Source organism: Perna viridis, chromosome 4 (assembly GCF_037379345.1).
Source record: "Perna viridis isolate PV_CMFRI_1.1 ecotype Kerala chromosome 4, ASM3737934v1, whole genome shotgun sequence".
NCBI classification, from domain to species: domain Eukaryota; kingdom Metazoa; phylum Mollusca; class Bivalvia; order Mytilida; family Mytilidae; genus Perna; species Perna viridis.
The window spans coordinates 42147565-42156040 of NC_142448.1; the positions used below are offsets into that span (position 1 = coordinate 42147565).

The 8476-nt window shown below is 35.1% G+C and overlaps 2 pseudogenes; one reads left to right on the forward strand and one right to left on the reverse strand.

Annotated features, from left to right (window-relative positions):
* Positions 1 to 2757: 2757 nt before the first annotated feature.
* On the forward strand, positions 2758 to 5916 carry LOC148620146 (uncharacterized; annotated as a pseudogene).
* Positions 5917 to 6315: 399 nt separating this feature from the next.
* On the reverse strand, positions 6316 to 6923 carry LOC148620147 (uncharacterized; annotated as a pseudogene).
* Between the last annotated feature and the right edge of the window lie 1553 nt (positions 6924 to 8476).

The following is an 8476-nucleotide window of genomic DNA, read 5'->3' on the forward strand; positions in this document are numbered from 1 at the left end:
TAATTTTTCGTAGGTTGGTCAATTGAAATGATCAGATTGCATCCTGATATGGTAAATAGTTGGCATCAACCATTTAAAAATGATTTGAAGGAAATTTATCCTATGAGAAATATATTAGGAATTATAAAAACAAATTTCTTGATGCGCTAAAAAAAAGTCAAACACCTTCACCAAAACAGAAAGCCAACAAACCTACAAGCAAAAAACACAGTAGCACACCCCCGGAAATCATATTGTGAAAGCGTATGAAGTGAATCTTTCGGTTTTATATCTCTAATGTAGATGTGTGTTGATATTTCCGAGTACATGTACTCATTTCGGAATTTTATAAGGTATGTTGCTAAACATAAAACATTGCTATACATTTCGAGAAAACAAAACACTGGCAAATCTCCCTCTTTGAGAAAATTTGAGAGCGAAATCTCCTGTTTTTATTATACGATGAAGAAACTTGCGGTCGTATAATATGTTATGGCGCAGTCGTCGTCCGCGTCGTCGTCGTCGTGGTCTGGGGACACTTCGTTTCCGTGCGATAACTTTAGTTGTGGTTGACGAACTGTTCTGAAATGTTGATATGATTTTACCAACAACTAAGAAGATTCCTATTTAATTTGGACTTTGTTGCCCTTGTCGCTTATGAAAAGAGGGCCAAAAAGGGTAAAAATACGTATTTTATTAAAACCCATTTAATTCGGCTAAACAAATGTACAGTAGATTGTGTTTTGGACCGTTTTCAAGTTATATGGGGTCAAAGTTGGGCAACGCCTAAACATATTTTCACACCTTTCTATACGTTTACATATCTTCCCTGTATCAATTTGATCCGATGGAGCAGTGTAGTGAATAGAGTAGTCACATTCTGAGACGTTTGTATAATATTGATTTGTTGTGACGCATCATTAATTTGATCCTCTATCCTACATAATAACATCTAAACGAACTGTCCCGTACTACCATACATTGTGTACTAAGTTACAGGCCTAGATTGATCCTACGAGGAGGAATGACCTGGCCAGCGAAAGCTATATTTTTATATAGCCTAGCTGGCCGAGTGGTCTAGGGCGCTGGACTTTGTGCAGGCGGTATTGCCATAGATGTCACAGCGGTACGAGTTCGAGTCCCACGGAGGAAACGACCAAAAATTTGCATCGCAAATTTGACCGTTCTAACATCATTGGGAATTTTTCAGACCTTTCTATTATATATATATATATATATATATGTTAGCGGCAATAAGCAAAATCAGGCATTAAGCCTAAAGCCTAGACAATAAGCTATTGACTAGTCAACTACCTTATTGACTGAAATGTGTTAGGCTTTAAGCTTAAAGACTAGGAAATAAGCCTAATGACTGAAAAAAAGAGGCAGGCATTAAGCCTATTTTTTCTTTATTTTATCCTTTTAAAATAAACCAAAGCTCATGAAATTAAATTATTGACAATTGACATTTACATTATAATACAGAAATATATAAGGCTAGTGTACAGCTACAACGTTGGAAACCCTGGCCGCTGGAAATTGATTGTTTATTTGCAGCCTCTCTAAAACTTAGAGATGTTTCATGACTTGTATCATTCTCACTAAGCAATGTCTATTTACACACACTGAATTCATTTGAACCGTATTTCCCTTTCAGCTCCCCGTACTTGGTGGCTATTCTACTTAGACCATGTTCGTCTACCTGTAAAAAATTGCTTACTTTTGAAAAAAGGATAATGTGTTAGTCATGTCTTTTAAATGCATATTTTTTATATGAAATGTAGTTTCATAAAATTGATGTAACATTCTTCTGCTTCTGTGTCAAGGAAGGATGTGGCTTATACCTCTGTGTCATATATCTTTAGTGTTCACAAAACTGACAAACTGACATACAGACAAATAGACGGACGGACCTCAGCTATCCGTTCGAGTAGATTTTTACTGTCACACTTTCCACGGTCATACATTGGAATTGGCACTGCTACTGTTTGTCCAACCTCTGGAGTACCAAGTAGTTTCTTGCTTCTGTTCACCATAGACGCGGCCTGTTTGTCCTGCCTTTCCTTTGCCCCTGATCGATGACGAATACGTCTCGTATCAAGAAAGCAGTGTGGACAGAGAACTTTGCTACCGAAGCCTTCCTCTGAGTTTACGATTTCTTTACCACAAATGACGTGAATGGAGGTATTACACTTTCCACAACTATGCGCGCCTGATGTTTCTAAAGTACACACCACACAAATCTGTTGAGGCTGAAATAAAAGTTGTATAAGTGAATGAATGTGACAAAAATACGAAATATCATGATATTGTGAAATTGACCACTATCATTTCAGGGAATAAGCCTAAAGCCTGATTTTATTAGGCAATTAGTAATTGACTAGTCAATAGGTTATTGACTAGGCTTTAGGATTAATGCCTGATTTTGCTTATTGCCGCTAATATATATATATATATGCTCTTTTGGAATCTCGAAATTTTCATCTTTTTTACTTGGTTTCGACTTCCATAATGAAAGTATTTCAGACTTAATTTATATCCTTTACTCCTAACTGTTCTATTTGAGAAATAGATAGATGTCCAATAATGTCGGGTGTTATTTTTTCCTTGAAAAATGATTCTACAAGATTCTCTAAGCCTAATTCTTGCAAAATTTCCTCGATTTTTTCACAATGTGCTGTACAAAATTGTTTGAATAAAAGTTTGAACAGCATATAAAGAAGAGTGCTGATGTAGACAAATACACCGCATATATAAATAAAACCACGGTATATAAAGATGAAACCACCGCATATAAAAATGAAGCCACCGCATATAAAAATAAAACCACCGCATATAATGGTAAACCCACCGAATATAAAGGTAAAACCACCGCATATCAAGATAAAACCACTACATATAAAGATAATACAACCGCATATAAATAAGAAAGTATCGAATATGAAGAAAACAGCACCGCATATAAATATAATTCACCAGTTAAGACAGTTATTGCGTTCCATAGAATGACTTACAAAAAATTATCATGGTCAAATTATAATTATACAGTAATATTTCTTATCCTTTCAGGAATTTTCCTTTTAAGGTGAATCTGATACCTGATTGTTGTAGACAGTGTCAGTGATTGTTTTTTTCTTGTGCAAATCACTAAATATACTAGATTTTTGAAATATTATGATGATTGTTTAAAAAAAAAATAATATTGATTTATGAGGAAAACTGGTTTCAGATATTATTTTGTTTATTTTATATCCCCTATCCCCTTTAAACTATGTTTTTGGGGTATATAGGAATTATCCTGTCTCTCTGTCGTCTGTTCACATTTCTTGTCAGCACAACATCTCCTTAACCACTTAAGGGTTTTTGATAAACATAGCATCATATATAGATGTGCATAAAGAAATATAGTTACCCGCGGAACTGCAAGGGTAGAAAGTTGAACTTTCTGGTAATATATAGCGGGTATATTCTCTTTGTGAGCTTGCTCACAGCCACGGTATTTCTATTTTTTTAAATTAAAATAGTTACCCGTAAGAATGAAATAACGTAACAGAAAAAAAGACCACATCTGAAAAAATTGAAAAGGAAGAGCTTGAGAGAATAAAAAGTTCAGCATGATAACAGTGCAACACGCTAAATACTTCACTTTGGGCAAATGTGGACACAAAGTTAGTTTTCTAGACACTTTTAAAAATATAGGAACTTGTAAGCGAAACAACAGACTTGGATCGTCCGCGTAGTATTTATCTTAGAAATTGTTAATGACAGAGTAAATTTATTTGACATGCATATACTTATTAAAGTTATTAAAATAATAATGGAGCGCCATTCTAATATAAATTTGCTGAAGCACAGATGTGCCAATAATCAAATATTTCATTATTCATTGAGCAATTCTATGATTAACTGCTGCAGAGACACAAATTATTTTTCATTAAAGGAATATACAATCCAGAAAAGCAGCCTACAAGAAAAAGAAAAACATTTGTTGACCATTTATGATAGATAGTTACATTGAGTGCCCATGTTCATACTCTGAGAAGGATGTCGCAACAATTTAGGAGGGTACAAGAAGACAGTCTGAAAACGAATTATGGTTTAAGTTGAGAGATGATCGGTTAACTGCCTCAAGTTTTTACTCTATTCATACATGTGTTTTAGCCCAGAAATCTGAGGAATCTTATTACCTTCTCATAGCAAAAGTTCTGGGTTATAAAAAAAAGTATAAATTCAAACATTAAAGGGAAAGACCATGTTGTTGTGAACGTCACAAATATCGAAAATAATCTGTTTAATATTCATAAAAATTAAATTGAAACAAATTAATTTCTTTTTCTTTATTAATAAATCAATATTTATAATTAGGAAATTTGAATTTCCCGCGCCTATGGGCGCCATCATGACCGGTTGAACTGTGACGTCACGAAGTCGGTTTGTAAAGTGAAAGTAAAAAGGTAATTGATTACGATGTCCGAAGTAATCGCAAATTTGGGACTTTTCCCCTATAATTTCAACCCAAAATAAATAGAAGAAGAGATTGAAGCACAACATGTATAAGCAAATGTCAGACATCATCGACGAACAACGGGATTTGCAGCCAAATGAGTAGTATTTGTAAGGAAAATCGTATGGCTACTTCAGAAGAATGCTCGTGTTGCTGGTAAAAAGAACTTTTGAACATTTCTCTTTTATCTTTTGTGCAATCGTACGCTCGACAAGTCATCGTGTTTTGGTGATTAGATAAACATGATCGTAGAAATATTTACGGAATATTGTTTGTTTACATATTATTTGCAGTACTTGTATCAGTACCAAACCGACTTAGTGACGTCACGAGCCAATCGGAAGCTATCGGTAAAAATCAATAAAAGCTGTATATGATCTTCCTTCAGATAGGAGAATTCTGCAAGATGGCTATCCACTTATATTTCAAGGATTTCGAACTTTGTATAGCCTTGAGCATTTTATAAAAGCGCATTTTGCATTAAAGGTTATTTAATTTTGTGGGTATGATTTATCATAAGAGACCAACTTAATGCAAAGGTCTTTCCCTTTAAACCTATCAAGCATGGCAGAGAAACTGAGCCTGAGGCTAAAAAGGTGTATATAAAAGGAATGAATCATGCTTGTCACTCTATAGACTCTTTTGTGCAAACTGTAGACTACTCGTTGAGCATGTGCAGAGCATGCTCAATACATACCTCCACGAGGAAAATTCTTTTGTTCTACCCAAGCCCTACCTCGCGAAAGCGTATACTGAGCATGTTCATTAACTTACCACAAACTGTCAAAAGGGTCTATTAGTTGATAAAAACAATCCATATCTTGGTGCAAGTCCTAATCTCTTAGTGTCTTGTGACAGTTGTGGGCTAGTTGTAGTAGAAGTTCAATGTCCATTAGTGTCAAAGTGTGTTACTAGTGTAGATTTTTGTACTTGTAAGGTCCCTGATTATTTAGTTTTTAGTGATGAAACGAATGCATATTCTCTTCAGAAAAAATCACCAGTACTATGCACAGGTTCAAGGTCAAATGGTCGTATCAGGGAGAAATTATTGTGATATTTTTGTGCATACCTGTGGTGGGTCGTAAAGGATTCACATCAATATTGAAGAATTCTGTAATGCAAGTTTTGACCGTTTGAAGTACTTTTTAAAGCATTCTATTATACCTGAACTGAGGTCTAGAAATATCAGTGGTTTGTATTCAGAAGCCAACTGTCGTGGTGCCGAAGATAATGACCAGACTTCTGAAGCATGGGATGTTGAAACAGTATATTTTTGTCCAAAGTGCAATAGTGTAGTTCCTAACTCTGTCAATGTTCATAGTTACAAAGACCAATGTATATGCTGTGACTTGTGTGATTTGTGATATCACTTTAGGTGTGTGAAAATGACAAAAGCAAACTGCTGTAAAGTTGAAGCAATGGACCTGTCCTAAATGTGCAGTAATTTTGTTACCCTTTTATTGCAGCCGACTATCGGATGTTTCCCCTGGAGACTTTTCACCAAAATTTTGAAAAATATTTTTTCCAAAGGAAGGAAAATTCCCAATTGTCAGGCATAATTTTTCGAAAACCAGGTAGGGAAGCCAGTGAAATGTTGCTCGAGATGTTGTTTCTCGGCCCCAATAGTTTGTTCACTTCTTTGGAATATTTTTTTTTGGCAAGTAGAAACTTAATGAGTATTTGTTCGTTCGGTATCAGTTTTCAGTTCCGGATTTCTATCCCCTGTACCATACATCCCAATGCGACAAAAAATTCCCAAAAGTAGAGTTGGGGCTGCTTTTAAAACAAGGAACAGAATCACTGATGTGATGCATTACAGAAAGAAAACTTCTTCAACAATAGTTTTTTACTATATGGTCAAAATGGTGTGTTAGAGTTAAGGGTTATTCATAACTCAAAATTCGAAATGTTTCATTCTTCTTACTGCCTGCTCAGTGTAAATTCTCCTATTTGCTATATCCTTTGTTTGGCGTACTCCTGACGTTGACATTTGAGATGCACCTCTATGCCCTGGGGAATAAAATTTTAAAGTTCAGCATTGACCTAGGCGGCTAAGTCTTCCCTAATTGTGAATCCTCTGTCAGCCATAACGCAGTCATAAGATTCTATGACATTAAGAAATCCAGAATTATTGGTTATGAACTTACCACTGCGTACGCCCACCCCAACACTCAGAGACAAAGTTGATTAAACCTGATGGTGTAGTGCTGAAAAGGAATTTTGCAGTGTTGTGGTGCTTATAATCACTCCATGTGAGAGCAGCAACCTCTAAATTATTTGGGTTTTCCCAGAAAACCTCTGTGCAGTCTATTATGTGTCTCGCATTTTTGTATTGAGAAACATCAAATGATAGTGGCAAATTTGATAAGACTGCTTCTTCGGGTGGATTAAAAACCAAGGTCCCAATAGTGCTTGAGAGTACATTTACCCATGTTTGATGTATGAGTCACAGAAATATCAATCGATCTGCAAAGTCTTGAAAAAGCAATCAAGTCTTAGTTTCTTCTCTCTGTTGAGAATGGAAAGAGGGCAAAAGGTGGAGTACAAACACATATACCGGTCCTTTTTGTAAGAATTATTAACTAGACATGGTTCTTTGATCCACTTTTCAAATGTGTACCAATTACTTGTATAGTCTTTTATTGCACAATTTCTTCTAGAAACTTTGTTGTAATGAAAATTTTCAAAAGATTTTTTGCAGTTCAACAAAAACAATTAACGATGAAATATGAAACATGAACTAATCCTATCCTTGTCATGAATCTGCAAAATAATTATGATTTGAAAACCAAATAACAATATTTTTAGTGATTTACAATGAAATATCTTCCATTTTATGAGAAGGACCATATACGTATAATTTTTAATTTGAGCTTAAGAAATGTTTCAAAAATAAGATGACAACTAATTGATCACGAGACAAGAATGTTTGTCTCCTAAATAATGTTGATATTTTAAGTAGCCTATTATTTTCTAGTTTCATGAACCTAAGGCCAGAAAATATCAAGGACGTGTATTAGGAAAAAAAAAAATTAAGTTGCCAATAACATTGATATTTATGATTTTGTTTGTTTGTTGGGGTTTAACGCCTGAGCAGCAATATTTCAGCTATATTCAGGTGATGAACATGAAATGATGATGAAATAAAAAATGGGATGGGACACATGGATAATGGAGTCAACAAATTTTGATTGCCACTGGAAATAGGGAGAGGTTGGTAGGGTCGGGCAATTTAGCCTCCTGTGGCGGAGCCCTATGGTTCCTTCCCCGGGAGAATACCACAGTAGGGTTCTTTAACGTGCGAGGAACGTAGCATCTTTCCCAATACGGTGCACCACTATGGGTTGAGGTCAGGTTTTCCGTATTATAGCCTGACAACCCCAGCATGTAACACGCCAGAGGTACCCCATTCCACCACCTGGGGCATACAACCCAGTTGCTCTAAATACCCATGCATGCACAAATTAAAAATGAAGAACCTGTTTTTCCCCACACAATTTATGTATCAGTACAGCTAAGAATCATGCAAAAGATGATTAATGTACAATAAGCCTCAAGTGGTTTTATCTTCTAAATCTATTCAGTTTGGTTTGAAAACATGTCCTGCATTGTCAAAATTTGTATTGGCCACTGGTTGGCAGGGCGTAGGGATTATTTTTTGCGGAAATATTTTAAATTTATCAAATTATATACCCCATGACCATGTTCCATTGAGTTTTTTAACACTGAAGGATATGATTTTGGACCGAAGTTATCAGATTATGAAGAAAAACAAACGCCTTTTCAAGCATAAATCATTTTTTTTCTTTTTTTGCATGATTCTTATGACTGCCACTTAATAACAAACTACATGTAGACTAAGACAACATATGTGTATGTATTTTTACTGCTTTTTAAATATACTACAAATTTTATACTGTTATTATTAGTGATACTAAGCCTCCACCCCCAAGAAAAATACAAATAATACTGAGTGGCAATTTATTGATGTTA